The sequence below is a fragment of the Anabrus simplex genome, chromosome 5 (genome assembly GCF_040414725.1).
Source record: "Anabrus simplex isolate iqAnaSimp1 chromosome 5, ASM4041472v1, whole genome shotgun sequence".
Classification (NCBI taxonomy): Eukaryota; Metazoa; Arthropoda; class Insecta; order Orthoptera; family Tettigoniidae; genus Anabrus; species Anabrus simplex.
In genome coordinates, this window is record NC_090269.1 from 317,676,682 (window position 1) to 317,690,131 (window position 13,450).

Here is a 13,450-nt window from a genome sequence, read left to right on the forward strand (position 1 = left end):
AATAACTTCTCATCAACCTACGTAGGCTAAACTCTCATTCTAATAAAATTCGCACCCGCAATGTTTCCAGTCAGCGATGTTTTCGTCTCGTAAAATACAGAATAGAATTCAATATACAATGTTTTCGTCTCGTAAAATACAGAATAGAATTCAATTACAATGATTAAGTGTTATCTTGACCGTGTGTCAGAATGTATTTTGTTCGTGAGGTCGGCTATCACAAAATGTACTTCGCTGGTATCAAATAGAACCATCACCTAGACTTGACTGCCGTTACGTACGGTCTTGCATAAAACGGTAATGATGGGAGAACATCAACTTGCACTTAAAATAGGAGTTACAACGCACTCACTTGGATCTTAGAACCCTTACGTTCTTCAATCGTTCTGGATTCCTACAGGACATGGCTCCTCTTATACACCGTGTCTCAGAAATATTACACATCAACTTATACACCATGTCACAAAAATTCATCTCCATCTAACTACAGAGCTTCTTATTCTAGGCATCTTACTTGTTCTACTTCACTCATAAAATACAGGCTCACTCTGCCTTTAATATCTTCCTAATTATTCTCATAATATTTCATTTTCATTAAAATCCATTTCTGCTTGCTTGAAACTTCTTAAATAAAAGCGATCCCATGAACAGAAAACTTTATAATGATGTCACAATTAACTCCTTGAATTTTTTTCCAGGCTTCAGGAGCAAAATAACATGCCGTGATTTTCTATATCACAAATACATGGTCTCACAAAATTGAAATTTCCCAAAAATGCCAAACTTAATATTCTTCACTGGATTTCGATATAAACTGCAAATCTCGCTCACCTAACTGCTGAACGCATTATTCTTATTATCATCTCAATTTAATCCTGACGTGAGTATTATTATTATTATTATTATTATTGTTATTATTATTATATGGATACGTTGTTGTTTGACTTTATCACACTCATAACGGTTATTTTATCGTTATCATTATTGTAACTTTTACCGGCTCGAACACTATTTCTTTGATTTTCAATGTAATATTTAACTTTACTTTTATTTTTAAAGAAATATAAACACTGTTTAACGTCTCGCGCGCTGACATAAATTACAAAACAATTCGCCTCCACAATGGAATAACGACAAGACACGTCATCGTCACCGCAAAATACTTAATTCTGCACACGCCACATATACAACGCGATGTTATGATTAATTAATTTAAAGAGACAAGCATTTACATCTCTAACTACAAAACATAATATTTGAATTAGACAGTCCTGTAATTGTGCCGCTTGGTGTGGTAATATGTTGGCTTCATTTTGCGCCAACCAACTCTGAACTTAGCCCCTCATAATGGTATGATACATTCTTCGCTTAAATACGGCCGTATCATTACACTGATTCTGCACTGTTCTTGAAGTAACACACATTAATTTACTTTGTGATATTTACCTCAACAGTAAATTTATTCTGTACACATGTACAACAACTAAACCGCTCAGCCTCGTGTCGATAATTCAACTGATGCAGTTTGTGGAAAGTTTCCACCTCCTTTTCCTCCGGGTGTCCTGCAGATGTGAATGACCGTGAGATAAAAGCTTATCTCTGCCAGACTACAACAGTCCTCCCTTAATGATTATCAAAATAAGCTTGTCCGCAATAATTCAAAAGAGATATCTAGGAATCTGCTGTTCCCTACGCAGAAATTCAGGAATCCTGCAATTATTAACGTATGGTATTTGCCCCGACAAGGATGGATGTCGTAAATCCAATGTTTCAATATCTAAGTTGTTTTCACTCACCACTACCACTTTGTAAAATATTCATCCCTCAATCCTTTTGAGATTCCCAAGTCTACTTCACACACTTTTATTTTAGAAGTCCTCTTCTTAATATCACTCGACGTAGGTTCACACTCTCGAACAACTGAATTATGACTGACTCTCTTGCTTGAGGAAGGGCTATTTATGCATTCTCTAGAGAAGCGCTGCGTGGCGTTATCTATTGTTGTGCAATCATTCTATTTGATGACCGCTGGACCGATTTCTTTGAGGCTCACCCCAGATATTCCACCTGTTATTCCAGTCACGATGGTGTTGGTCGTTGATTTTTCCTGTTTCTTTAACGCATGTTGTTAATTAACTTCGTGTGCGATGGTTCTTGCGCAGTTTGACCGTAAGTCTTTCACACGTGTATTCCACTCGGCCATGACTGATGCCAACTGCTCTCCGAGCATAATTAAATACATTTCCGCCTAATATTTCCGAAGATATATTTCCCGAAATTCTTAATTATCCGCCTCCGTAGCGTAACGGTTAGTGTTATTAGCTGCCGTCCTCGGGGGCCCGGGTTCGATTCCTGGTACTGCCAGAAATATAAGATTATCAGGAGGGCTGGTATGTGGTTGAAATGGTACATGCAGCTCACCTCCATTGGGGGTGTGCCTGAAAAGAGCTGCACCACCTCGGGATGAGGACACGGGTTTATTTTTGTCCGACTCGTTGGCTGAATGGTCAGCGTACTGGCCTTCAGTTCAGAGGGTCCCGAGTTTGATTCCCGGCCGGGTCGGGGATTTTAACGTTCATTGTTTAATTCCAATGTCCCGGGGGCTGGGTGTTTGTGCTGTCCCCAACATCCCTGCAACTCACACACCACACATAACACTATCCTCCACCACAATAACACGCAGTTACCTACACATGGCTGCCCACCATCATCGGAGGGTCTGCCTTACAAGGGCTGCATTCGGCTAGAAATAGCCACACGATATTATTATTAATTCTCAATTACGTATTACTTTGTAAATGACAGTGCCGGAATCTCTCACAATGACGGTTACTAGCCAGAATTTCATTACTAATTACCCGAAGTCTTCTGAAATGTTCCGACCTCGTTCGATGTTTAACGTGGTCGCCTCCCGCTGTGAGTTGGCACTTCACGGAACACGAGGTGAGCGTACAATAAAAATACGGATGTCCGTTTTTACCTTCTTTTAGTTGGCATTTCAGCAATGTAGAATTATGGGCTCAATACTGTAGTTGTTTTCTCATAGAGAGAAGTGATATTATTGCTTTAAAGAAGAAATAACTAGTGCACTTTTCCGATAGAACTAATATTTCCGAATATATTTGGTTGTTACGTGAAAATATGTCACATACTATTCCCTGTACAGTAAAATATAAAACAGTAATATTTTGAACATTTTTACAGTATTTTGATACCACTGATATAAACGGCTTGTCAATACACTGGCATTTAGTTCATGGAACGTCAGGTTCGATACCCAGCCGCGTTTGTGATTTTATCCGTGTTTGGTTAATTACTATAGCCCTCTTCACCCAATGATTCCAGATGGAATTACTAATCTGTAAGATTGTTAAATACGTATTTCATATTGCGCAATGTTTCAATTTCGAATCACTGGTCTATTTTACTTAATTCCGAAAGTATTAAATATTTTTGCATAGAAACTTTATTCATACCTATTTGATAGGTATGTTCAAGAATTTTCTTTTCCATGTGTCAGATAAATTTGGGCTGGAGAGGGCCAACTCAGCGTCCGTCTGAGATCTTGTCAGCATACATTTTCATTTACCCACAACCATCACACTATTAGTCAACACAGGTATAACCCAATATTGAATAAAACCTTCCCAATAGGTTTGGCGTCAATAAGGGTATCCATCAGAGTAACAGGGCTTGATCCTCATTATTTCTGACCCCAATTCATTGGGAAAGAGATATGGAAAGATTAAAAAATGAACGAAAGTTCGAGATTTCCTGTTCTGCTTCCTTCTTTATTTCAACCCCCCTGTGTACTAATGAAATTTAGGAAAATTCTGTTTAGCGCTGTGTGGTAACGAACAGACAGGTGAAATTTGAACTGGACATACCTTTGAATTTTGTGTACTTAATCTGAGTTAAAATGGAAGTATGAGGCAAGATTTTGAACTGTACACACAAAATTATAAATTTATTTGTGTAGAAAATGAAGACAAATTAGAAAGTTAAGACGGTCCGACTGGTATCCCAGTAATGAATCCTTGTTCATGAAAGATTGTTGCTCATATGACACTCGTATGTCATCATCATCATCATCATTTCCCGTCATCTGTCTTTCCATTGGTTGTCTTGGAAGCCTTTCTTATTTCATCAGCTTGACATGTCTAAACCACCTCAATCTGTTCTGTTACAGTTTGTCATTTAGTATTTGCACAGTTATCCGTTTCCATTTGCCTTTATTTCTGACTGTATCTCACCTTATTTTCTGTACCATACTCCTCAGGAATTTCATTTCAGCTACCTCTACTCTACTCTACTCTCATATCTCTCTGACATTGTTCAGGTTTTTGTCGTTGTAGATAAGTAATATCCCTTATACATTACTTCTTTGCCTTCACTGGTACTTCCTTAGTACATCTTTATTCCGTATCAATCCCAGCACACGGTTGTAAAATGTAATCCCCAGTTGTATCCTACTAATTTATATATCCAGTCTTCCATTTGATGACAGTTCACCTTCCAAGTATTTGAAGTGTCCTACAATTTCCAATTCCCTGTATCCGAGTTTGATAACTCCTTTTCCCTCTTTACCTCCTATACTCATCGTCATTGTTTTGCTCTTCTCCACGTTGATCCTCAGTATTCATTGTTCAATCCTTCTATTCAGTACATCCATCTGTTGTTGTACCTCCTCTTCATCTTCTACATAGATCACAACGTCATCCGCAAACATCGTTGCTTTTATTCTTTTCCCTCTATAATCCTCCCTTGCTGACTTTATGATGTCATCCATCAACATTATTAACAGTAAAGGTGTTAACACACTCCCTGTTTTACTCCATTGTCAATTCCAAACCATTCTTTTCTACCTACTGTTGTCTTCACGCAGCTGTAACAGTTATCATGTATTGTTTTTATCGTTGTTATTAGTTCAGTGCCAATGCCCATGTGTATCAGGCTTTTCCAAACGTTTGTTCTGAGGAAGCTGCCGTAGCATATCCGTAGCATATTCCCAGCTCTTTTCCATGATCTTTCTCAGAATGAAAATGGATTCCACCTGGTGACCTTCCACTTCTGATTCCAAATTGTTCCCCTTCCTTTCCATTATCTTGGCAACATGGGAGATGATGATGATTCCTCGGTAATTACCGCACACCTTTTTATCTGTCTTGAATACTGATACTCCCCTTTTCCCATCCCTCTTTATCAGAGGAATAGATCGATTGGTAAGTTACACTTTAAAAGTAACGGGACTGGATTATTTTGTTATTGACAATATTGTGAGTGGTCAGCATAAGAGAATGCCAGCACATGAACGTGACGAACAGATTGAATTTGAAGAGGCGCAGAGGTTAGCATAGCTTCAAATGGAACGGAGATCTCATCAAAACAGTATATAGCTGATGGCCTAAATAACAACAATTTGTACACATGCAGAATTGTATATTTGAGCGTCGTTGTAACGTGATCCGCCAAACGTTACTCCTAATATTTGAACATAACAGTAAATGAAAACATTTACATCGTTCGGGAATATTATAATTGCTGTCAATATGGGGTCCAGACTGAACGTACATATTCCTCAAATATTATTACTGATATTGATATTGGCTCTTGCCCAGAGCATTCCGGACTGCAGAATTATCATTTCTGTTGCACCATATCATTGATGAAATACCAAAATACTATCTTTTCTTTTCTGTAATTTCGAGACATAAACGCTAAGTGAGCACGAAATCGTATGTATATATATAATTAATTAATTAATTAATCGTGGTCAGCCTCTGTGGTGTAGTGGTTAGTGTGATTAACTACCATCCCCGGAGGCCCGGGTTCGATTCCCGGCTCTGCCACGAAATTTGAAAAGTGGCACGAGGGCTGGAACGGGGTCCACTCAGCCTCCGGAGATCAACTGAATAGAGGTGGGTTCGATCCCCACCTAAGACATCCTGGAAGTGGTTTTCCGTGGTTTCCGACTTCTCCTCCAGGCAAATGCCGGGATGGCACCTAACTTAAGGCCGCGGCCACTTCCATCCCCCTTCCTTGCTTATCCTTTCTAATCTTCCCATCCCCCCACAAGGTCCCTGTTCAGCATAGCAGGTGAGGCCACCTGGGCGAGGTACTGATCATTCTCCCAGGTTGTATCCCCCGACCTAATGTCTCAAGCTTCAGGACACTGCCCTTGAGGCGGTAGAGGTAGGATCCCACGTCGAGTCCGAGGGAAGAACCAAACCTGGAGGGTAAACAGATTGAGAAAGAAAGAATTAATCGTGTCGTTTCAGTTATCGTGTGCAGATATTTTAATTTGCCACACTCTAGGGTGTCTGCGCGTCAATTTTGACGTTCCGTTTACCTCCACCAGATGGCAGAGTAAAGCGGATCACTTTCTTTAACGTACCCACACCTTACGACGTAGAGTGCCGAAAATGAACGTTTTTCTGACCTTTAAAAATAAATAGATAAATATGTTTTTTAAAGGCTAACCACTATTAATTCATTGTGAGTACCTCGAATGAACCCGTAAAACGAGCATAGATACGAAGAATGTGCACCTTACAACAGGAGGTGCACACACAGACTGGGAACCGATATTACATAAGCTGGAAACTGCGTGCTGCATGTCAAGCATTGCAATAGCTCACTTGGCAGGGAGTTTTGATAGAAGTGCTTGAAGGTTCGAATGCCACGGAGATAGTCTTTTTACGGTCAGTTGACTGGGGTGTGGCAAGATTGCATACTTAATTGCTTCCACAGACTGATTTTTTTATTTGGCCCTGAAAACTGCCATCGTTATGTCGCGATGTAGTATGGAGCTGGGTTGGAAGAGTCTAGGAAACATGTGACTTATGTCTTTTTACGCAGCAGCTGATCCAAATGACGATCTCCATAGACGCTACAGAGCTGCGCGCGATGTTGTAAGGACCGTCTGGCACGTTGCCTCTTTGATGAGCTCTTAGGTGACCAGGATTGCTCAGCTCCTTTGCATACACCAGTTGATTTTACATGGTCCCACAGAAAAAATCCAGGGGCGTAAGATCGGGCGATCTGACGGACCAGGGGCAGGTCCTTCCCTTTCTATACATTTATCAGGGCAGGTCGCATAGAGATGGTTTCGGACGACCACCGCCGCACGCGGTGGAGCTCCATGATCTTCAAACCACATCCTGCAGCGATCAAGAAGTGGCACATATTCCAACAACGGTGGTAGGTCAACTTGGATAAACCGTAGATAGCATTCTCCTTTCAGAGGGCCCTCGAAGAAATGGGGATCAATGAGCTGACCACGCACGATGCTACACCATGCGTTCACGCCCCACTGTACCTGAAAAGCTTCCTAGCGACTTGGATTATCCAAACTCTAGTATTGCATATCATGTCGATGAACTGTTCCATTGTTGTGTAACCGCGCTTCCTAAATAAGATGGTCGCTAAAAGTGCAGGCTCAGTGTCTACAGTAGGGCCCGTTGATAGAACGCCACCCATGCTTCGAAATCATGTCCATGGACCTCCTGGTGTAAGTGCAGATGGTGCGGGTGATAACCGATGGGTATGCAATATCCGCGTAACAGATGCATGGCCGATGTTCGTCTTCTGTGCAATGGTGCGTGTGCTAGTGTGAGGGGTATGCTGGACAGCTTCCAACGCAACCTCTTCGTTGTGAACAGACGTCACGAGATGATATCGAACAGGCCATCTCATTCCCTGTGACGTAGTAGCACACAGACCTCTTTCCACACTCCGAAATGTCGTACCTGTCGGTTGTAACCTTCTTTATATGGGCGTTGCGCTAGTATTAAATACGTATTCTGTCTATTTTCTCCATAGATGAATAATATCCACATACTCGTCGCAGGAATATAATATGACGAGGCAGTGAATAAGGTTTGTGTTGTGTCGTCTTGTGTTGTGTTGTCTTGTGTTGTGTTGTGTTGTGTTGTGTTGTGCTGTGTTGTGTTGTGTTGTGTTGTGTTGTGTTGTGTTGTGTTGTGTTGTGTTGTGACTTGCCTCGAAGAAAGGGAGCTTGCGCAGCTACATACCTAACTGCCATCTCATGTTCTTATCGTTCAATCTGTGGTCTACGAAGCTTGTAACGTGTATGACGTAGCTAATTGGTTGCTTGTGCCCTAGCCTCAGACCATCACCTCCTCATCCTCGTTCATTCCAGCTCAGTACCTTACACCACGATACATACAGCCCATTACAGAGCCAAATAAACAAATCAATCTGTGGAAGCCATCAAGTATGCAGAAACCTTAGCACATCCCAGGCATTACGAGAAAATAAAGTAAAAAAAAATACTTCCGTAAGATTCGAACCTTCGAGCACCGTCCAATATTGCAACACCCACCGCGCACCTGTCAAGTGAGCTATTGTTAGGCTTGGCATGCAGCGCGCAGTTTCCAGCCTATACAGTACCGGTACCTGTTTCTGGTCTGTGTGTGTACCTCCTGTTGTAAGGTAAAGTACGTGTTCTTTGTATCAATGCTCGTTTTATGAGTTCTTTCGATGTATCCACAATGAATATAATAGTGGCTTTGATGATTCCCACTGCCTTCTAGCCCGTAAACGCACATCTCGTTATATTACCCCGGTTTAGGGAGAGGGATAGATGTACAGTATTTCAGAATTGTGATAAAAGCGGCGGGATGCATAAAACTAACTCACAAGGGGCTGGTAAACCACCCGGTAAATCGTGAATGCCTTGTGATTAACACATCATCTCGTTTAACATGGTATCACGTCTGGAAGACGGTGATAACCTGCAGTTTTGAGAAGCCATCCATCATAGTGGACACTTGTCTGACAGCTGGTGTTTTCTCCCTTCGGTAATGAATAAGCTTCTGAACATCGATATGAAGGCCTCTTGTTCCGTAGTAGTCAGTGTATCGTTAATCACTAAGACACTTTCATTGACAGACATTATCAAATGCAGCAATCGCCTCCTTATTTATTTAATTATAGGTAACTTCACCATACAGTACTGGTCAGTAAATTAAGACCACGTCCGCCTCTGCGGTGTAGTGTTTAGTGTGATTAGCTGCCACCCCCGGAGGTCCTGGTTCCATTCGCAGTTCTGTCACGCAATTTGAAAAGTGCTACGAAGACTGGAACGTGGTCCACTCAGCTTCGGGAGGTTAACTGAGTAGAGTGGGGTTCGATTCCCTCCTCAGCCATCCTCGAAATATTTTTCCGTTGTTTCCCACTTCTCCTCCAGGCAAATGCCGGGATGGTACCTAACATAAGGCCATGGCCGCTTCCGTACCTCCTTCTCGTCTATACCTTCCAATATTCTCATATCTACCCAGTACAGGAGGTGATGCCACCTAGGCGAGGTACTGGTCCTCATTCCCAGTTGTATCCCCGACCCATAGTCTCACGCTCTGGGACACTGCCCCTGAGGCTGTATAGGTGGGATTCCTCGCTGAGTCTGAGGGAAAAACCAACCCTGGACTGTAAACGGATTTAATAATAATAATAATAATAATAATAATAATAATAATAATAAATTAAGACCACCACATAAAATGACAAATTATTTTATAAGAATTATTAATATTAGCCTAATTTTCAAATAAATTACGTCTATAAATATATAGGTGAACAAATAAGTGGTACGCTCACTTCAGAAAGGTCCTATGCCCACCTTTTTTGTCTTTTCCTCATATACATGGTTCACAATTTTTTCGACCACCCTGCATATTCCTTGAATTTTATAAACTATCAGCTAATAACGGTATTTTTAAGATCCCTACCGTAAGCATAGCACAAATCATTACGGCAGTCTAATACATACTGTATCTAATTTTCAAAATTAGGTGAGGTGGACATAGGGCTTTCCTGAAATAAGTGATTCAAGTATATAAACCACATACCAGCCAAAGGAGGATAAGGAACGCCATAAAAAAAGGAAAAGGAAGTTTATCACTAACATCAGAGTTGCATGCAACTGGACCCCACTGGGAGGGAAGTTGTGACACTTGCATGGAGACAGAATATGTTGTCATTTGCACGGAACGCCAAACATTCCAGGAAATCACTAAGCATGGGTTATTTCAAACAGTGTCTCTTGCACGTCGGCCCAAGGAGGGTGGGAATCCGGAAGCAGGGGGGAGGAAGGACCACCCGGTAAAAGGAGTTTAATACCTAATGACAAATAGTGTTTCGTGTTGACTGGTGATAATTATTCTGCAGGTATGGAGTTTACCTAGACCACCAAGGGGATGCAAAAACCGTGGAAGGGAAAGAGACAGCATGTTTCAACAATTTACATCGAAGAATTAGGCAGCTCTTCAACCTTGTGACATAGCTGCCATCAGATAGGAGTGCCAAACAATCATTATTTCACACCGGATGGAATAGAATGGACTCTACAAAATACCCGAACGATTCATATATGTCTGTGGGGAACGCGTCTCTCTGGTGTTCCCTGGAAACGGTGCGAAGTCAGCTAAATGTCTCTTATTATTCCTAAAATTAACAGTTACTTATAATTTACCTGTAACATAATTACAAAGAAAAACTTGATGTACTCTACGTGACTATTAATACCGGAGTACATGAAATTCGCGGCTCTGTGCAAATGTCACCATCCTACTTCTGACTCACGAAGTCCTATTAGGTATACTTGGGGATAAAACATGACTGCGTAAGTTCCTGGAAGCGAGCTGGAAGCCAGCAGTTAATCACACTCTTCACCCTGCTGAGTTAACGAGTTCTTCAGACTCTCTTCAATCTTTACCCTTTCTTCGTAAGGAGTGCAGTAGAAGATTTGGCAAATCCGGTTACAGGAGACGTGGTAAATCCTATAAGCCACTGACAGACACCGGGATACCGCTGGAAGGTAGTGGTGTGAGGAGATGTCGTCATGTTTTGTCCCCAAGTATGGAGGGAAAGGCTCCGAAACAAAGTGCCACTCCGTGCAAAGGTCACTCTGTACAAGTGTTCCAAACCCCCTGGGAGGCACAGTAATTATGAAGAACTAACTGCTTCAAATACCTCTCAGAATAGGTAATCCCAAACATGAATGAGGACTTGATCATGAACCACCAAAGTGGAGAGAGCTTTCCACTTCAGTAGGAACATATACAGGTCTAAATCACTCTGCCCCTTAACCTCGAAATATGACAGTACAGCACCGTAGTAAGATCATCGGCAATGTAACGCCTCGAAATGATTGAACATAGTCAGAACGGGTTAACTATGAAAATTAGAACTGAAGGATCGAATGATCCTGAGAAAAATCATGGACAGTTAGTTGATGTTTCTTATATTGCATCGGATCGGTCACTGGAAATAACTAACGATGGCAGAAGTAAGGACGACATAAAATGCAGATCAGCACAAGCAAGGAAGAGCATTCTAAAGAAAATAAATTTGCTCGCTTCAAACATTGATATAGGAATTAGAAAGATGTTTCTGAAGACTTTCTTCTGGAGCATGTCATTGTTTGGAAGTGAAACATGGACGATAACTAGCTGAGAAAGAAATAGAATATAAGATTTTGAAATGTGGTGTTACAGAAGAATGCTGAAGGTGAGATGTACAGATCGAATCACGAATGAAGAGATACTGAATCGAATTGGTGAGAGGAGATCGATTTGGCTAAATTTGACCAGAAGAAGAGATAGAATGGTAGGACACATCTTAAGACACCCAGAACTTTTTCATCTGGTTTTTGAAAGAAGTGTAGGCGGTAAGAACGGTAGGGGTAGACCAAGGTATGAATATGATAAGCAGATTAGAGCAGATGTAGGATGCAATAGTTACGTAGAAATGAAAAGACGAACTTCTGTAAAAAAAAAAAAAAAAAAAAAAAAAAAAAAAAAAAAAAAAAAAAAAAAAAAAAAAACTCATACAATAGACCACTGAATAGCAAACCAAGGCACCCCAGTCCTGGCAGTCACATTTGTTATATCAATGCCACAAAAGGCAATGATGATTTTCCTCTTCAAATTAATGAGAACTACAGAGTGGGGAAAATAAAACAAGGCCTGAAAATTTTTATAAGACTGACGCGGAATTGATTCTTGTTAATGAACAAGAGAACTGTGCATCACAGGAAATGCTGGATATCGTGATTATTTCGATGCACCAGTCGGTGGCTGCCCTATGCCTACGCGTGCACATCTCCCGAGTACGTCGCTGTATCATTACGTGTGAGTGAGGGGAGCAGACGTGTTTAATGCAACACAAAATGATGCTCACGATAAAACAGCGTTATGAAAAGCACGATTCTCTAAAAATCTGTGCGAAACTATTTGCACAAAAGCTTAAGACTGGAAGGGTTTTTGCAAAACCTCCAGCAAAGCCTGCACTGCAAAACTTAGTTGCAAAATTGCGAAAACCGGGCTCGGTAGAGATTTAAAACGAGAACTATCCGTAAAGAGTTCGAACACCGAAAGACATTGTTCGAGTGAAGGAAGGCCTGGAACGAAGTCCGACGAAATTTCAATACCGTGTATCTGTGCAAGTGGGAATTAGGAGCTCGTCGTGTCGAAATATTATCAGAAAGGACCTGCGTTGTATCCTTACGAACTTACTGCCGTACATGCATTAAAGCGTCCAGACGAATCTTCGCATGTTGAGTTCTGCCGGTGGTTTCTGCGTGAAGTGAATTCAGGACTTTTGGATCCTCAGTTTTTCATTTCTTCAGATGAGAGCATTTTCATCTTTTGCTGTGATGTTCAATAACAAAAGTCAATCCCACGTCAGCCCTGTCGTAAACATTTTCTGAGCTAGTATTCTTTTGCCTAGCCGTTACACTATTCCCTTGGTTGGTTTTGGAAGCATAGAGATTCAACAAAAACAATTTGAAGAGTGAAGTGACTGTAACTATGACTCATTAAACAAGAACACATTTAAACCACAAATATTGGGCCTATTTACAAATAATGTACCAATGTAAATCTAAAAATGACAATGTTTATCATTTAGTGACTTAATTTCCCTTAACTGGAATTATACAACATTGAAAAGTATGTCCTCTTGAAAAGTGCTACTTTGTAAAAAGAATAAGGCTTCTATCTCTCTAAGCAAATATATCACATACGGGCAAACTATTTCCGCATAGAGAGATCGAGACATACATGCTTTTAATCTAAAAATTGAGGAATCTATTGTTGCGATTTTCATCTTGCAAGATGCAGAAACTCTAAAAATTTATACAACAGTGGATTAAACACCCGAAACGTGCTCTTAATTGCGTACTTTTGACAATGTGTATTTGGTCGTATTGTAGAACATCATTGTTAACGAAGTACTCACAGGATCCAGTTTTTAGCAAGAATGGGTTCCATCCCATTACTATGGAGCACTGCGTGACACTCTGAATGAAACATTTTGCGAAAGGGTTCCCCTTTGCCTGGCCACTCAGATCTCCAACATGGACATTTTTTCAGGGGCATCGTGGATGGTGTTTTAGGAGACATTTCACACTTCGCAAGAATTGGGGCAT